The sequence below is a fragment of the Apium graveolens genome, chromosome 8 (genome assembly GCF_009905375.1).
Source record: "Apium graveolens cultivar Ventura chromosome 8, ASM990537v1, whole genome shotgun sequence".
In the NCBI taxonomy this organism is placed as follows: domain Eukaryota; kingdom Viridiplantae; phylum Streptophyta; class Magnoliopsida; order Apiales; family Apiaceae; genus Apium; species Apium graveolens.
The window spans coordinates 32,346,323-32,367,027 of NC_133654.1; the positions used below are offsets into that span (position 1 = coordinate 32,346,323).

Genomic DNA, 20,705 nt, shown 5'->3' on the forward strand with positions numbered 1-20,705 from the left:
GTCAGTGCTTGATACAAAACCCTATGATATAACAGTCGTACTGCTACTACTATCAGTCAGAGTCAGTAGCTACACTCATACAAACTAGTCATACAATACTATGCTGCCTCTATTTACAAAATATACATAATACAACACTCATCGATCTGCTGGTCTCAAAATCCTGGTGGTACGTGGCTCAACTCCTCCTGCACTGCCTCTAGCACTGCCTCGGTAAGTCCCAATGCTCTGCGATATGCTGTCTCCGCACTAAGATCCTGCTGTCTCAAATCAGTAAGATGCTGCGAACTAACCCGGTGAATATGATGTAGTCTCTCTCTCAGTATATAATCCGGTCGTAATGCTCTGACAGGACCATCCGTCTGTGTCTCATACAATCCAAGGATCTCTCTACACTGGTTCTGCCATCTAATCCTCTCCTCCCTCTCTGCCTGAAAGCGCTGGTAAGTCACGGTATGATGCTCATGAAGATCAGTGCTGGAACCTCGAGAAGGTAATGGTCCATCTACCACGATCTCATCCATAAACTCTGGCTGAGGAAACTGATACACTCCTGGAACAGGTGCATAAATGGCTAATGGGGCAGGAAATAAGACAGGCTGCTCCATAGGCGCATACACAGGCGGCTCTGCCTCTGGCTCCATCGGTGGCATCTCTGGAATCTCAACTGGTGGCATAGGAATCTGAGGCTCTAAATCCTCCCACTGCGGAAGATCAACCATATCAGGAATATCAAACATCGGAAACTCTAATGGTGGAATATCTGGTATCTCTGGCTCAACGTATGGAAAATAATCTGCAAAACCTGGTACCTCCGGGGGAAGTGGTATCTCTGGTGCTGGCTCAGGTGGCAATGGAGGTAAGATCTGCTCTGACACTGGGGCTACTACCTGTGCATCCACTGGATCTGTCTCGGTCCTCTCCGTAGATGATGATAAAGAAGCCATCTAATATACATAAAAATAATAACACAAAACAATCAAATCACAATCCTATAACTCATAACTTCTAATCACATAGACAAACAATCTTAACACTCTTACCCTCATCCTATCTTATTTTCCTATCTTATCTTAACCCTAACATTCTTGTTTTCCAAGGTCAATCCTAAGCTCTGATGCCAACTATAACACCCTCCAAATCAGGGGTATAGATTTGGGGCATTATTAACAACAATTACCAACTATACCGGCACAAGCGGAATATTAATATAATAATTACCCCGAACTATCACTACTCAGGATCTTTTAAGGGTTGAGGTTGGAAACAAGAATCATGCACTACACTTTATTACAAACCCAACTAAATAAAACCTGTCTCAAGAACTCTCTTTATTACAAAACTTTATTCTATCTACAGTTTCACTACGCAATCTTTTATTCAAACTACACAAAACTTTTATTCAACCCAACATTACTACTTATCCTGCTACACCTGATCTGGCAATTCAAAGCTCTCTTCGGGAATAGGAAGGAACACTCTTGGTATAAGAGGGTCCGCTGCTTGACTCGCTTCTTGACTATGCGGGTCCTGATGGGTTTCATTCTCTACCTTAACTGTAAAACAATAGGAGTGACAATAAAAGAAATGAGCCAAAATTGCTCAACAAGCCTGCAACAATTTATATATATATATTATAAAGAGAGAGAAATAAATGAACCAATAAGCTGCTGGTTTGAACAACCATCTGTATCTGTATATGATAATAATTTGCCAATGATGGCGAGTGCCAAATGAACAAGACTGGAAACAAGAACCAACATATGCACTATAATCTGCTGATCAGTCAGAATATAGTACGGATCTATACCCAACTGCATAGACCCAACCAACATAAGGAGTACTCAGGCAACTATGGCCTATTAATTAATGGTCTGGGAAAAAACCCAACCTTTATAGTAACCATCCAGTCCAAGGCTGAGCATCCGGAACAATCGGTATGCTATTGATATAACCCAACACCAGGATATACCAGAATATATGTAACAAGGGTAAAGGAATTGAAATATGAACAGGGAATTCAATAAATTGGGTAAATCAAGAATTGAAATGAAATGGAACAAGTGATAATAAATGGGTAACAGTGTATATGAACAATAATTATCAAAGAGAATTGATACGATAGAAAGGAAATATAAATCACTATTCTGAATTTAGAATAGGGGAAAAACTTGCCTTGCGCGTACTTAACCTGGTTTAACTTACTGCCTTCTGACCCTAGCTTGCTCTGCCTTGCTAACACTGAACAAATCATGGAAAGATAGGTGTTTAGATAATTTACTACATACGTGTATCTTGAATTGATATCACGCAACCTTATCAGTCTACCCATGCGTTTCTATCTGACTCGCATATATATATATATATATATATATATATATATATATATATATATTTACACAACACATTTATGCACATAATCACATATAACACGTAACACATAAAGCACATAATTAATTTCTAGATTTATAATTATTTTTAGAATCAATTCTAGGCTTATACCTGCATTACTAGTCTTATCTGATTTTATTATAATTTTTCGGGATTTATTCGGCTCAATTATATCCCTACTAGGACCTACGAACTATCAGTTATCACCAAACCACTCTTTTTCAGAATAAATTATAACTTACAACTATTTTTATTGGATTCGTCTCATTTTTCTGAGTCTAGGGGTCTTCGTTTCACTTAAATCGGACTAACGGTTGAATTGTTATGAATTAAACACTGATAATTCAATTTATTATTCAATATAGATAATTATTACAACCTTTTAAATCCTAAAATAATTTTTTAAATAATTATTTAAGAAAAATCAAAGTCAAAAATAATTTTTTTATAATTTTTGGAGTTAAAATGAAGAAGTTATGATTTATTAAAAATTATGTGATTAATTATCGAAATAATTAATCACTTTTTAAATATTGAATAAATAAATAACTAATAAATAATTAATAATTGCTTATTTAATAATCTAAAATAATAAATCTCTAATTATCAGGATTAATCACAATTTATTATAATATTTATAACTTATCGATATTTATTCGATTAGATCGATTATTTACAAATAATCAATCGATTTTATTAACGGATACGCTATTTATCGAATATCTACTATGTGCTCGAATTATAATCTAACTTAACGATTAATTACTCGTATAAATACGAGCTACTCGCAATCCTCATATAATTATCGAACTTATTACATTATTACTGAAACTTATACAATTCGTTAATCAATTAATTATCGGTATTTAATTATACGATATAAATAATCACTACAATATTATTCGAATAACTATCGCTCGAATAATAATTCTCATTATCGAATTATTACTCGTAATAATAACTAATTATTGAATTATTAATCATATTATTTAATTATTTTTAATCCTTATTTATTAATTAATTACCTAATTATTAATTAATTACCTAATTATTAATTAATTAGATAACTAATAAATAATTAGATAAATAATTAAATAATTAATTAAATAATTAAATTCGAATTTATAAATTAATAAAATAATTTAGAAATTAATAATACTATTTTTCAGAATTTAGAACTAATTTTTAATTAATTATTAGAATTTTTAAAATCTGATTTTGATTTACTAAAATATAAATAAATAATTAATAAATCAAAAACACAATTCAGGGAATTGGTTTCAGGTTTTGGGGATCAAACCCGGGTCGTTTCCGGGTTGCAAACCGGGTCGACCTCGGGTTATCGGGTCACGAAGAACAGCCGTCACCGTCCCAGAATCCGGCGACGGCGACGGGTTCCGGCGAGGCGAAAAACGAGCCTCCTGATCATCGTTTCTCCTCCTTTTTGACTCCGTTCGATTCCCTAGAGTTTCAGCCGTCGCCCCACAGCGTCACCACCATCAGATAATCCCCCCTCCGCCATCTCCGACCACAAGTCGAAGTTCTCCGATGAACTTCATCGGAAAACCGAGTTCCTCCAAACGTTAACCAAATTTGACGAAACTGGTGTCAATCGACTCCAAAATCAACGATCTAAACGACTCTAACAACCAAAACATCAAACAACACACAGAAAATCAAACCCGAATTCGTGATTAAAACCCGAAAATAACAACTTTCAATTCGATCAATCAAACGTTAAAAAGAATCACATAATTGAAAACTACAGATCATAAGCTTCAAAACGAATACTCACACGCTCGATTTGGACTCCGGAATCACAATCAAAATCGCCTTTGATCCTCCTGCTCTGTTCTTCACAAACCCTAACCCTAATTCCCTTTTCTGATTTTCTTTTTATTTTCTGATTTTTAAGTATAATTAACTGATTTAATTAATAGTAATTCAGGTATTTATATTTATGAAAATAATACCCCTAAGTAAAATTAAGGGTCTAATTACACTCCTAATAAAAATATTTGGCCCCAATTTTTATAATTTTTTAGGGTATTAATAATGAATTTTTAAATATCCAATAAATACAAAATAAATACTAAAAATTCCCAAAAATTGTGAAAAATACAAAAATACAAAGAAAAATGATATATGATAATTTCATAATCCTATAAAAATAAAAATGTGATTTTTGTGGGGTTTTTGGTACCCGAAGGGGTCCGGAAAAGTCGTTTTTCGCGAAAAAGGTCAATTTGTAAAACGTCTAGGGGTTCAGAATAGCGATACGGTATAGGGCATTTTTGGCAAAATAGGGCCAATGATTTTGTTTGAAATACGGGCTTTTAAAACATAGTTTTGAGCTGTACAGGTTTTGATATAATATATATAACTGACGATAGAACGCTCAATAAATATCCAAAACACGTTTGGATCAAAACAACCAACACATAACACATAGCAGTTAGGGTTCAACGACTTAACACATTCAATCACATAATAATACTCATAATTATTATTATTATAATATAATACAAGCGTAATTCCTCGGTCGTTACATCTTGCTCCTTTGATCCATCTCAAGTTCATAACTCTTGAGCATACCATAAATTTCATCAAGAGTAGTTTCAGTAAGGTCATAGTTGTCTCTTATGGTAGTAGACTTCAACTCCCAATTTTCAGGAAGAGCTAAAAGGAATTTTAGATTTGAATCTTCAAGATCATATTCCTTGTTCACCAGTGACAGATCATTCAAGAGTTTGACAAACCTGTCATATAAGTCAGTTAAAGACTCATCAGCTTTTGAGTCAAAGTGCTCATACTCTTGAGTGAGTATAGTCCTCCTATTCTTCTTGATTGCATCAGTTCCCTGGCATCTTATCTCCAAAGCATCCCATATCTCCTTTGCAGTTTTGCAATTAATTACCCTGTTTGACATGACATTATCAATAGCACTATACAGTAAATGCCTTACCCTTGCATCCTTGGCAATAGATGAGATGTCTTCAGCTGTGTACTCACTTTTCTCCTTTGGTATGGTCTTTGTTGGTTGATCAGCAACTACAACAGAGAGCTTGGTAGGCTTATGTTGTCCTTCATTAATTCTGTCAAGGTATTCTAGATCTGTAGCTTCCAGAAATATAGCCATCTTCACTTTCCATCTGGAATACTCAAAAGGTCTCAGTATGGGAACCCTAATAGTCTCATATCGACTCTGGGTTTGAGTCTTTTGAGTTTCTTCAGATTTGGTGGGCTTGGTTGGAGTTTGTGCTTCTTCAGACATGATTGTTTGGATCTTTACTGTATGTGTGTTAACAAATAAGCTCTGATACCAATTGTGAGGTCACACAACACTGTAGAAGGGGGTTGAATACAGTGTTTATACAATCAAATTGATTTAACACAAGTATGTAACAAAGATCAAGTATATTGAATAAACTCTGTTACAATAAGAACTGTTGTTCTCTCTCAGTGATGAACAAATATCACTAAGAGCTGCTAGGTTACAATGTATAATCTTCTCGATAAAGATAACACATATAGTGCAAACCCTAAGTCTGTGTTTATATAGTACACAGTTACAAGATAACTTCTAATTGATATGGAATATAATTTTGTCTCCTAAAATATATCAATCAGATATCTTCTACAAGTCTTCCAGTCTTATAATTCTTTACATGCATATCTTCTTTTATTTTAGTCTCGATCTTCTACTGTAAATCAGCTTCCTTCCTTATTTGAAAGTCTTCCGGCACTTAAGTTCTGATATGACCTTAAGTTCTGATATTAAGTTCTGACTTTCAGTAAGTCCTGATTTCAGTAAGTCCTGATATGTCATGTTTGTTAAGATCTGAAAACTAAACATGAATCATATTAGATATGACATCTCAAATATATCTAACATAATTCTATATTACTTGTGATCACGTATACTTGCGTGAATTATTAGCACGTGATTCGCGACTAACAGTGATGGTCCATGAACAGAAGGCTCCAAATGATCAGATGGTATAGGGATAGTAAGATCAGCCATCGCTCCAATTTAAAAATCAACACCTCAATATAAGAATTTTGAATCACGACACGACCCATGCCAACAACCTATTATACAGTCGCACTCAACCTCTCGACGTCCTATTATTCTATTTCTTATTCCTAATCTTAACCCTCTACCCAATCCCAATAATCTAGGCTTGTTTCAGTGACTTATAACCTGTAGCTCTGACACCAAACATGTGACGCCCTCAAACCCGGGTCGGAAGTTTGGGGTTCACAACACACACACAATATATAAACCTGTATATAAAATATTATATGCACTGACCCTTTCTTACACAACCACGGATCGCAATAGGTTAAAGTATGAAAACAAACCACAACCTTAACTTTTATTACATCGTACCAAATCTCAACTAGTTTAACTTACAACTGATAATGAAATTATTCTTACAAACTTGCATAACTCAAAACTACAATATAAAGCTCCTGCTAGCTCGATCCAACTCAACCTGAAATCCTAGCTCGCACACTGGACTGGGAATCCTCGCTACCAACAATTTTCTTTTTAACTATAGAATCACATAAAAAGATATGCAGGAGTGAGCTAACTAGCTCAGCAAGTCATAATAGTAATAACTAAGGTTAAACAACGATCAATTGAAATGATTCAGAGGAATCAAGTTTCTTATCAAACAATCATTAGAATTGGATATTCATTTTAAATTTTAAAATCAAGTTTAGGTTGCGGATTAGTCACGCACTAACCCCGAGCAAGGCACACAACTCTGTTCTATAAACTGGATCCAAGAAACACATTGGCCTAATACGACCATGAATCTGGTCTGACCACGAATCTGGTTCACATAAAGAAAACTATCCAATTCTAAAATAATTCAATATGATAAACATTGTAATTCAATAAAACAGAATTATAATTAAAATTAATAAGACATTTATTTCAGAGCATAATGTAATTTATGAGTAATATTAGGGTATATCAAGGTATATATGAAGAATGGCTTCAATCCTGTAAAAGAATCAAGTATTAGATGAACAATGGTTCAACGGTTATACAATGTGTAGATCTTTGATGTTACAAGGTATTGTAGGGTATATAACTTTCTGTATGTTCGAGCAATTCTGTTTCAGTATTTGGTATATGGTGTATATGTATTTGTGGGGTAGTATCGTATTTGTGTTGTTTAGTATCTTGGTATTTGACAATCAATGGTTCACAATGAATAAGTCTTACAACTCAAATATCAAATGATATGATCAGGGTTTAGGGTTAAAAAAATCAACTATCACATGCTAACATCGGATATAACTCAGGTATATTTAAATTATTTGTAATATAAAACATGAACATCAGGGTATACTTGTAATATATATCAAGAAGGTTTAAGAACATTTTCCTTATCACAAATAATTTCCAACTTCACTTGCAGTCGTCTAACGATTCTACTCAACAACCACTTGTCTTCTTTTTCTATGCCTCATTTCTACTCACTGATCACTTACTTTCTTTTTCTACACCTCAGTTATATTTACTGATCACTTGCTTTCTTTTTCTATGCCTCGGTTCTCTACTAGTCATCACAAGTATCTATCAATACTCAATCACATATTATTCCAATCGTCACATAGACGTCATAAGCTTTTATTTACCCTTCGTTTCACCCAAATACGATTTACGGATTGAAAGTTATGACTAAAGTCGTCAAACAATGAACACATAGGCATATAACACATCAAGTAGGTAGCACATAACACGCAAGGTATTCGATAAGAACAATTTTTCAAAGAGGGGTGAAAATGATGTTTCTAGCATTTAATACGAATTTTTGAACATTTTTTCGGAATTTAAACGGGTAAAAGAATCCTCTTAGAAATGAATAACAAGGTTCGAATACCCGAATCCCACTTTAAAATCATTTAATAATAATTATCGAGCCTTGAACATAATTTAGAAACATATGTAATCAGATAAATCGAATCCTCTAATCAAGCCCAAAACGCTGGTAACCTCAGAATTAACCCAGGTTTAACAGAAATGAAAACCTAAATTTCAATCAAGAACAGTCAAGAACATTCAACCCTAATTCTATAGTTCAGAGAATCAAACTTCAATTTCTCTATGATTTGGAACTCAAAATTCAACATATAATATACCAAATTTACCAGAATTCAATGATCAACAACATGCAATCATCAAAACACATAAATAATATCAAAATCAAAAAGTCATAATTTAAACCAATTAAATTCGAATTTAATAAAATAAATAGAAAATTATTTGATGCTTCTGCAGTGGTATAGATTGTAGAAATTTATTGTACTCGTCAAGAGCTTCGATTCGACTACTTGCACGCCCAAATCGGAGTTCGATAACGCCTTCGAATCCTCATTTGATTATGAAGAACACGACGAATTCTAGGGTTTTTCTCTGGAAATTATTTAATTTTACTGTTTTTTTATGATTGTATGTACAAAATAAGATACTGTATTGTCTATTTATATTTACGGAATATTGGTACCCAGTTGGATCATATCGGATATAAAAATATAATACTTAATCATTAGGTATTAATAAAATTGATCCAATTTGGTACCGGTTTTAGGATTATTATCAGAACCAGGCTTTTTATAAATATAGTCTTGGTCTCAACGCTTTGGTTACACGAATTACGAGAAAATAATATAATAGTTTAATCAAAATATCCCGTTTCTCGAAAATACGGGTTTTATCGATTTACCGAAATAAAAATTGTATCGTAAAATCTGCGCTGGGAACCGCACAGGTAAAACCGTACTCCAGATCAAAAAAGTCAAAACACGGAAAATGATCGGAATAATCAAATTAGGTTAGAAAGGAGTTTTCCCGAGATTTTCGGGTTGTAAAAACGTAAAAAAGGTTGAAGTTAGACGATTCTCGATTATTCAAAAAAAATTAATAAATCTGAAAAATGATTTATTAAATCCATAAATCCTTTATAAAATCATATAATAACATATAAATTAATAGAAAAATATCAAAATTATCTACACTTTATTTTGAACATATAGAAATTGAAATTCTCAAATTTTATCACATATAAACACCCAAACACATATACCAATTAACAAATAATTCACCAAATAATTATATAATAATCACATAATATTTATTTACTGACAAAAATAATTATACGTCATATCCCGAATATTACAAGAAAACTGAACCTAGAGACTCTAATATAAGGAAAGTAGAGCCTAAAATGCAAGAAAAGAAAAGAAAAAATATAGGACTTCTTTCTAAAAGCCAGTTAGACAAGAAATCTGTGAGTTAACTTCTAGGACTCCTAAATCTAGGATTAAGAGAGGTAGAAATGGAAAACAAGGGATAAATAAGGCAAGCAACTATAAGTACATTCATGATGCTCCTAGGAAAGCTTGTTTTAACTATAGTAATACTAATCATATTGCTATTGATTGTAGGAAGCCTAAAAAGAAAATTTCTAAGATTCATGAGTCTGATATTAGTGGTAGATCAGTACTTTACAAACCCCAGAACCCTTGTTCTCATTGTGATAGCAGTTGGCATTCTATTTACACCTATAAAGATTATCATAATTTGTATCACAACAATTATGAGTCTTTGCCAAAATTCAATAAAATTGATGTTTTAAATAGAAATGCTAAACTGAATATGCATACATCTTATAGAGTTAAAGTTGTCAAGATAAATCCTGATGGAATAATTCATGATGGATTAAATCCTGACAAGAAGTCTTCTAATGCAAAAATACATAAGATATCAAAAATGACCCAACAAGTGTGGGTTCTTATAAATTCTAACTGATTTCTATATTTCTGATTACAGGGAAACAAGAAGAATGTGCTTGTCTTGGACAGTTATTGTTCATCACATATGACTGGAACTAAATCCATGTTATTAGAATATGAGGAGAACACTGGCCCAATGGTTTCCTATGGTGATGGGAATGTAGGAAAAACACTGGGATATGTCAATATAATCATTGGAAATGTTATCATCTCTAACTTAGCTCTGGTAGATCGACTAAAGCACAATCTGTTGAGCATCAGTCAAATTACTGATAGAGGTTTCTATGTTGTGTTCTATGACACTCACTTTGAAGTAGTTCATAAGATCAAAAAGAAGATTGTTTTCAAAGCCTACAGACATGGAAACATTTCTGAAGCCAAACTTTATGCAAATACTGATGGTCCTGATACTTGCTTGGTAACCAAAGCATCAGTAGATAAAAGTTGGAAATGTGACGCCCTCCAAACCCAGGTCAGAAGTTTGGGGTTCACAACACACACACAATATATATAAACATGCTTATGAAAATAATAATATGCAGTGACCCTACGTACCATATTCCACGGATCATAACAGGTTAAAGTATGTACACAAGCCACAACCACACTTATATTACAAACGTACCAAAACCCATCTAGTTTAAGTTACATCTGAAAATAAAACATTCTTACAAACTTTCAAACTTGAACTAAACCAAAAGTCTTCAGCTAGCTTATTCCGTCTCAACCTGGAATCCTAGCTCACACACTTGATTGGGGATCCTCCTTACCAACATGCTCCTTCTTAACTGGAAAAGAACATAAACAGATTCGCAATAGTGAGCTAACTAGCTTAGAAAGTCACAGTGACAATTCTGATATTAAACAATGATTAAATGAAATGATTTAGGGTATCAAGTTTCTTGTTAAGCAATAATTAGAATTGGATATTCAATCTTTATTTTAAAATCAAGGTTAGGCTACTGATCAGTCACGCATTAACTCCGAGCAAGTCACACAGCTCTGTTCTATATACTGGATCCAAGGCACAAATTGCCCTAACACGACCACGAATCTTGTCCACATTTATAAATTAATCCAATTATATAACAATAATAGAATAAACAATATAAATCAATAAACATAATTATAAACAACATTTGACTTCAAGCATAAGATGATTTGTAATCACCAAAAGGTATTACAGGGTAAGTACAAGGATTGGCTATCAGCCGGTAACTGAATCAGATAACAGAATAATCAAGGTCTCGTGGTTATAAGAATTAATCTTCTGATGTATAAGGTATGAAGGTTTGTATGTTAAACAATTATGGTTCAGTGATCAATGTATAGTTTATATGTATTTGTGGAGTAGTATCGTATATCTGTGGTTTGTATCTTGTATTCATCAATCGATGGTTTACAAAAAATAAGGCTTATAGCTCAAAATCAATAACTGGAATCAAGGTTTAGGGTTAAATACTTCAAAGCACTTGCAATATAAAATAGAACTATTCAATTACTTACAACATATCTTAAGAAGGTTCAAAACACTTGCCTTATCTCAATTCACTAACACTTCTCTTGCTTTCGTTCACCGACTCCTAATCACTGACTATCTGCTACCCCTTTCTATGCCTCGCTTCCTCTGCTAGACATCACAAGTATCTATTAATACTCACTCTCACTTTATTGTATTCGTTACAAGCTTCTATCTACCCTTCGTTTCACCCAAATCCGATTTACGGATTGAAAGTTACCATAAAAAAAGTTAAACAATGCACAGATAAGCATATCGTACATCAAACGGATAACATATAGCACATAACATATAAGATATTCGATAAAAATAATTTTTCAAAGAAGATTCGGGGTTAAAATGATTTTCCAGGTATTTATACGAATTTTTATACATTTTTCAGAATTAAAACGGATCGATGTATCATTTTATAAATAATTAACAGGGTTTGAATACCCGAATCTGACTTTAAAATCATTTTATAATAATTATCGAGCCTTGAAAACAATTTAAAATAATATTCTAAAGCTCAAAACTATTTTTTAATATTTTTAAATCAAAAGAAATAATTAAATCTAATTAAATAATCAAATAATATTAATTAATAACTAATTAAATCAATTAATATTTAAATTAATTGACCAATTGAATAATTAATTATTAACTAAAATTAATTAATTAAATAATTCAGATTTATTTTTGAATTAAAAATAATTTTTTGGAATTAAAATAATGATTTTTAGAATTTTTAGTAATTAAAATCGAATTTCTGAATTAAAATAAAAAGAAAATATGATTTTTAAATAATTTTAAAACAGGAATCCAAAATTTGCAACTTCTGGATACCTCAGGGACCAAACTTCATCACATTCAATAGTTCAGGGACTGAACTGCAATTTTGCAGTTTAGTTCGCCGGAAAACAACGGGTTCGCCGGAGTTGGAGACTTTTGTACCCTCCGACCACCATCTCCTCCAGATATACTCTACTCAATACCAGAAATCTATTCATGCAATCACTTATAATAGATAACCCCAAAGTTGGACGGAAAAACTTGAAGAAATCTCGTCGGCCGGCGAGATCTTCTTTGCTCGGTCAGCCCAACTCCTGTATCGTTTGTTCATGAGACCACCACCAATCGATTCCTCTTTTCAAGCTCTACATATTGATACCAACCAATCAACCTAATAAACCCTAGATCAAAAAGCCCTAATTTTCAATTGAAAACATTCATACGAGTTATAAACCCTAATTTTGCAATTCGAAAATTAAACCCACTTTTGAACATGATATTGAACTCCAAATTCAACATATGATATACCAAAATGATCAGAATCAAATTATCTACAACATGCAACCATCAAATCATACAAACAACATCAAAATCAAAAACTCATAATTAATCCCAAAATAATTTGAATTTAAATAAAATTATTGAAAAATACCTATTGATTCTACAAGTATATGGGTTATAGAACTTGATAGTACTCTCCAATACCTTCGTTTTGGTTACTTGAATTCCAAAATCCGATATCGATAAGACCTTCAAATATAGGTTTGATTCTCAAGAACACTATGAATTTAGGTTTCTCTGAAAATTTATATATTTTACTGTTTGCAAATGATTATTTTTACAAAATAAAATACGGTAAGGGCTATTTATAATTACGGAATATTGGTACCTCGTTAGATCATATCGGATATAAAATATAATACTTAATTTGATAAAACAGATCTAATTCGGTACCAATTTTGGGATAATTATCAAAACTAAGCTTTTTGTAAATATGGAATTGGTCTCAGCGCTTTGGTTACACGAATTACGAGAAGATAATATAATAGTTTAATCAAAATATCCCATTTCTCAAAAATAGGGGTTTTATCGGTTTACTGAAACGAATATTGTATCTAAAATTTTGCGTCGGACCCGCTCGGGTAATACCGTACTCCGGATTGAAAAAGTCAAAACATGGAAAATGCTCGGACTATTCAAATTAGGTTAAAGAGTTTTTCCGAGACTTCCGGGTTGTAAAAATGTACAAACGATTGAAGCCGATTGGTTCCTGATTATACAAAATAGTTTAAAATTACTCGGAAAAATAATTTATTAAATCCATAAATCCTTTATAAAATCACATAACAACATAAAAATTATTAGAAAAATATCACAATTATCTACACTTTATTTTGGACATATAAAAATTAAAATACTCAAATTTTATCATATTTAAACATCCAAACACATATACCACTTAATAGATAATTCACCAAAAATTCATATAATAAATATAAAATATTTATTTATTGGTAAAAATAATTACACGATAAATCCCAAATATTACATCCTTCCCCCCTTAAAAGGATTATGTCCTCGGAATCTCCCAAGTAAACAAATGAGGGTACTTTTCTCGCATATCACTTTCTAGCTCCCAAGTTGATTCTTCAACTCTTGGGTTTCTCTACAATACTCTTACTAACTTTATAACTTTATTTCCTTACACCTTCTTTCTTTCTTCTAGGATCTCTATCAAACTCTCTACATATGACAAATATGCCTGAAGTCCTCTTGGCTCGTACTCAATTACATGCCTGGAATCTGGATTATACTTCTTAAGTATCGATGCGTGAAATACAGTATGAATGTGCTCCATATGTGGGGGTAATGCTAATTCATAGGCTAGCTTGCCGACACGTTTCAAAATTTCAAAAATTCCAACGTAACTAGGACTCAGCTTTCCTTTCTTTCCAAATCTAGTTAATCCCTTCCATGGCGACACTTTCAACAAGACTAAATCTCCATCTTCAAATTCCATATCCTTTCTTGATTGGTCTGAATATTTTCTCTGACGATCCTGTGCTGCAATTAATCTTTTCTGGATAACTTTAACAACTTATTTTGTTTGTTGTAACAACTCAGGTCCAAATATCTTGCGTTCTCCTACTCCATCCCAATACACTGGTGATTGACACTTATGTCTATAAATAGCTTCTTAGGGTGGCGTTCCGATACTGGCATGATAACTGTTGTTGTAAGTAAATTCCACTAAGGTTAAATGCTCATCCCAACTTCCTTTAAAGTCAATAGCACAAACACGTAACATGTCCTCAATTGTCTGAATCATTTTTTTTACTTTGCCCATCGGTCCGTGGATGATAAGCTATACTCATATAGTTCCCAAACATTCCTGAAAACTTCTCCAAAACCGAATTGAATCGTGGATCTCGATCAGATACAATAGATGTGGGGACTCCATGACGAACTACTAACTCTTTCAGATACATGTGAACCAACTTGTCCAATGAAAATCTTTCACTAATAGGTAGAAAATGAGCTAATTTAGTAAGCTCGTCCACTATAACCCAGATGGCATCGTGTTTCGCTTTTGTCCTTGGTAAACCAACTATAAAGTCCATAGCAACGTGCTCCCATTTCCATTCTGGAATCTTCAATGGTTGTAATAGTCCACTTGGTCTTTGGTGCTCTGCCTTGACCCTCTGACACGTATAACATTTGCTAAACCATTACACAATTTCTCTCTTCATATCTGGACACCAATAATTTTCCTTTAAATCTCTGTACATCTTCTTACTCCCTGGATGGATTGAATACTTTGAATTGTGAGCTTCCTGTAGAATTTCATTTTTCAACTCTGACACTGGTGGAATACAAATTCTGGAAGAAAATCTTTGAATACCTTGATCATCCTTTTGCGTACATAACTCTTCTCCTACCAATTGATTGACATCCCAATCCATTACTTCTTCTTGACACTTCTTTATTTTCTCTAATAATTCTGGTTGAAAAGTCATACTATACATATTTGCTTCATTGGGCTTGCAAACTCTGATCTCCAGTTCCAATTTATGAAATTCCTTATATAACTCCTCGGGTACTTTCAACACGTTCAATCTCTCCTTTCAGCTTAATGCGTCTGCTAATACATTTGCTTTACATGGGTGATAGTTAATCGTAGAGTCGTAGTCCTTGATCAACTCCAACCACCTTCTATGTCTCATGTCGAGTTCCTTTTACGTGAATATATACTTCAAACTCTTATGATCCGTATAAATCTCACATCTTTCTCCATATAAGTAGTGTCTGTTGAGTGGCATTATGACACTTTATAACGCTCCATTAAGCTTTAAATTGGTGTTATTGTACTCAAGTTGTTGGTGTTTTAATGTCTTTTCTAGTGTTTTTGCATTTCAGGCATTAATCCAGAATTCAGGTGAATTAGCATTGATTTGATGCTAATATGGTGTTAGGATGGTGTCCAAGGAATATAGCTCATGAAGACCAACTCATTGCAGCAAGAAAAGAGGAAAATGTAATTTTCTCCAGAAGGTCGGCGTTCCCGCTCTGTCATAGCGCGCGGCCGCGCCCAAAGTACAAAAACACAGCGCGCCCGCGTTGATCAAGCGCGCGCCCGCACTGGGTCGGGAAATTCAAATCCTGATTCTATTATGGGGGGCTACTAATTGGAGGACTTCTACTACGCATGGGATGCAATATATACTTAAATAAAGGTCTTTTTTCAAAGAGGGACGTACCAGAGCACAAGGAGAAGGCGTATGAATACCGTTTTAGCACAATTCAACAAAGGCGAAGAAGACCTAGTTTATACTTGTAATTCTTTGTTCTAAGTTGTAACTTTGGATGCTAGTTTTCTTATTCGTGAACTTATACTCTTGTTTCGTACTTGGTTTATTATTTATTCAGTATAAAGACTACGTTTATTATACCATGCTTTTATCGGAACCCACGTGTATGATGAGTCCGATTATGGGCTAATCATTATCATGGGGTTTTAGCGGATTTATTTATGGATTTCCTTAGTTAATTTGTTTCGATACCTTAGTGTGTGGTGATTGTATGATAACCTAGTATTGGTTGTGCTTATTCGTCTTATGAGCGTCGCGAACTTATAAGATAGCGAGTTAATCTTTAATGAAGCGAAAGTGAATTTAAGGATTTAGAACTTGCCATGCTGGCATATGTTCATGTATTATTATTATGCATGATTCGTAGGTAATTTTAACCATCTTACTTGCCCTATGTAATCATGATAGATAACTTGTGCATTAAGCCATTATGTTGTCAAATTCTATAGACATATAGGGTCTCAATATAATTGGTGTCTGTTCATCTTCTATCTCTTTTGTGGATGTCTGGCAGTATGTTATTCGTGCAACAAAAGTTGGCGTTTAACAGTTTCGTGTTGTCTGATTAGTGTCATCACCATTACATGCTAAGGTTAAAAACGAAAAGACTATTAAATGAAGAACTTAATGAAGTTAGAATCCCATGTTTGTGTCATATATTATTTTGTTCTCTTTAATATCTTATTTAATGTTCTCCAGTATAATTCTCAATAGTTAGTCGTAGTATAATCAACCCAATTTGTTATTCTTCTTAGCATTAAATAATAGCCATATCATTGTTGCATAAGTGCATAAATTATAAAGTTAACCTAAACTAGTCTCTGTGGGAATGAACTAGAAATAATTCTATATTACTTGTGATCCCGTATAATTGCATGAATTATTAGCGCATGCTTAGCGACTAACAAGTTTTTGGCGCCGCTTCCGGGGACTCGGTATTAACTTTTATTTTATGTGTTTGTCATCAGTGATCGTTAAAGTTCATTGACTTAGACATTGTTACTTACCTAATCTTTTCCTTGTCGTGTTTCAGGTAATCTAGCGAGAGTGTATGCATACGCGTTCGCGGGCTCGTAAGAGAAATCTGGATCAAGCCGAGGAGGAAGCTGTAGTGATTCGAAGGGAAGTTTTTGAGGATGAAGAGAAAGTAGAAGAAGAAGATAAAGTCCAAGAACAAGCTTTAGTAGTGATGGGAGATCAAGCAGAAATTCCTAAGACTTTGATGGACTATTCTCAGCCTAAGATCAATGATATTCAGTCGAGCATCATCAGACCATCCATCGCGGCTAACACTTTTGAGATCAAGTCGAGCACGATTCAGATGATACATAACTCAGTTCAGTTTGGGGGTTCTCTTATAGAAGACCCCAACATGCACATCATATATTTCATCGAGATCTGCGACACTTTCAAGTTCAATGGGGTGACTGAATATGCGATCAAGCTGCGACTCTTCCCATTCTCTCTGAGGGATAAAGAAAAGTGTTGGTTACATTCTCTACCACTAGGGTCTATCACCACATGGGAGGATCTTGCTCAAAAGTTTCTCACTAAATTCTTTCCTCTGGCGAAGACTACTGTAATAAGGAATGCTCTTACTCAGTTTGCACAACAAACTGGAGAATCTCTGTGTGAGGCTTAGGATCGATATAAGGAGATCCTAAGGAAGTGCCCACACCATGGCATGCCTGATTGGATGATTATAAACTGTTTCTACAATGGTTTAGGCGCACAATCTAGACCTATGCTCGATGCAGCATTTGGTGGAGCATTATGGGCCAAAAGCTATAATGAAGCTTATGAGTTGATTGAGCTAATGGAAGCTAATGAATACCAAAATCCTACACAATGAATGTTGCAAGGCAAAGTAGCAGGAATTCTGGAAGTGGATACAGCTACTGCTATAGCTGCTCAACTTCAAGCTTTGACGATGAAAGTGGATTCTTTGGCTAATTATGGAATCAATCAAATCACTAGTGTTTGTGAGCTTTGTGCAGGGGCACATGAAACTGAGCAGTGTGCTATTTCTAGCGAATCAGCTCAATTTGTGAGCAACTTTCAGAGATCACAGCAACAAGCTCCAACCACTTATCATCCCATCCCAATTTCAGCTGGAGCAACAATCAGAATGTGGTGCAACAATCTTATCAGCCATACACAGCAAAGCAGTATAACCCTCCTGGTTTTCAACAACCGCAATATGCCCCTAGGAAACAACTTCAACTTCAGCAGTTGTCGTAAGCTAATGAAAAATCTGAATTGGAGGAGTTGAGGCTCATGTGCAAAAGCCAAGCTGTTTCTATCAAGACCTTGGAGAATCAAATTGGGCAGATTGCGGATGCATTACTGAATCGTCAACCTGGAACGCTTCCAAGCGATACTGAAGTACAGGCAAGAAAGAAGCTAAGGAGCATATTAAAGCAATTACATTGATGTCTGGTAAGGTTGCAAATCCCGATAAAGGTAAGACTCTAGAATCTGAAGTAGAGGCTGAAGAAGAAGAAGTGCAGAAGGAAGCATAAGTGGTACCAAGGAAGACTACTGTTGAGCACACTCCTCTTGAGGGTAATACAGGGGAGAAACATATCTATCCTCCACCTCCCTTTCCTAAGAGGCTGCAAAAGAAAAAGCTGGATAAGCAGTTTGAGAAGATTCTGGAGGTGTTCAAGAAACTTCATATCAACATACCTTTCACTGAAGCTCTTGAACAAATGCCTAGTTATGTGAAGTTTATTAAAGGTATTCTCTCTAGGATGGTGAATCTTGATGTCTTAGAGACAGTTGCTCTCACGAAGAAATGCAGTGTTGTGCTGCAATAGAAGTTGCCTCCAAAGCTTAAAGATCCTGGAAGCTTCACTATTCCATACATCATTGGAAAGGTGTCATTTGAAAAATATTTATGTGACTTGGGAGCTAGCATCAATCTATGCCCTTGTCAATCTTCAAGAAGTTGGACTTTCCTGATCCAAAGCCTACTTATATGACTTTGTAGTTGGCTGACCGTTCTATTACATATCTGTGAGGTATTATGGAGGATGTCCTGGTCAAGGTGGATAAACTCATCTTCCCTGCTGATTTTGTAATTCTTGATTTCGAGGAGGATAAGAAGATTCCCATAATTTTGGGAAGACCTTTTTTGGCTACTGTCCGAACCTTGATAGATGTGCAGAAAGGTGAGCTCACCATGCGAGTGATGGATCAGGATGTAACTTTTAATGTATTGGATGCCATAAAATTCCCTACAGAAAATGAGGAGTGTTTTAAGGTGGAGATGGTCGATTATGTGGTCAATTCTGAACTCGATCGATTGCTAAGATCCGATGCCTTAGAAAAAGCCTTGTTGGGGAATTCCGATAGTGAAGATGATGAAGGTGAAGAGCACTTGCAATATTTGAATGCTTCTCCCTGAAAGTGAAAGATGGAAATGCCTTTTGAATCTTTTGGGTTGGAGGAGCTGAAAAGTTCTCCAAAGCGCCTCAAGCCATCTATTGAGGAAGCCCCTACTCTTGAGCTTAAGCCTTTACCTGAACATTTGAGGTATGTATTTTTATGTGATGCATCTACTTTTCCTGTTATTATTGCATCTGACCTTTCAGGTAGTGACGAGGAGAAGCTTTTGAGAATTCTTAGAGAATTCAAATCGGCAATTGGTTGGACAATCGAATATATCAAGGGAATCAGCCCTTCTTATTGCATGCATAAAATTCTGCTAGAGGAGGGTAGCAAGCCTACTGTTGAGCAACAGAGAAGGCTAAATCTGATCATGAAAGAGGTCGTGAAGAAGGAAATCCTCAAGTGGCTAGATGCAGGGATCATCTATCCTATTTCTGACAGTTCATGGGTGAGCCCAGTTCAGTGTGTGCCAAACAAGGGTGGTATCACTGTGGTAGCTAATGAGAAGAATGAGCTTATTCCTACATGAACAGTCACGGGGTGGAGAGTTTGCATGGATTATAGGAAGATTAACAAAGCTACAATGAAGGATCACTTCCCTCTTCCTTTCATTGATCAGATGCTTGATAAATTGGCTGGGCATGATTACTATTGTGTTCTGGATGGCTATTCGGGATATAATCAGATTTGCATCACTCCAGAAGATCAAGAGAAGACTACATTCACATGTCCTTTTGGTACTTTTGCATTCCGGAGAGTTTCTTTTAGGCTATGTTGAGCACCAACCACTTTTCAGAGATGTATGATGGTTATCTTCTCTGATATGATTGGTAATAATGTAGAAGTATTCATGGACGATTTCTCGGTCTTTGGAACTTCTTATGATGAATGCTTGCACAATCTTGGGTTAGTACTGAAAAGGTGCGTTGAGACCAATTGGTTCTCAA

At 34.6% G+C, this 20,705-nt stretch overlaps 1 non-coding gene and 1 pseudogene across 1 annotated transcript; one reads left to right on the forward strand and one right to left on the reverse strand.

Annotated features, from left to right (window-relative positions):
* Positions 1 to 20,705, forward strand: part of LOC141679460 (uncharacterized) — a 196,804-nt pseudogene that overhangs the window by 172,244 nt on the left and 3,855 nt on the right.
* LOC141681067 (small nucleolar RNA R71) lies at positions 17,945 to 18,051 on the reverse strand. Its single transcript, XR_012558509.1, has one exon. It is a non-coding gene; the product is annotated as a small nucleolar RNA R71 (small nucleolar RNA).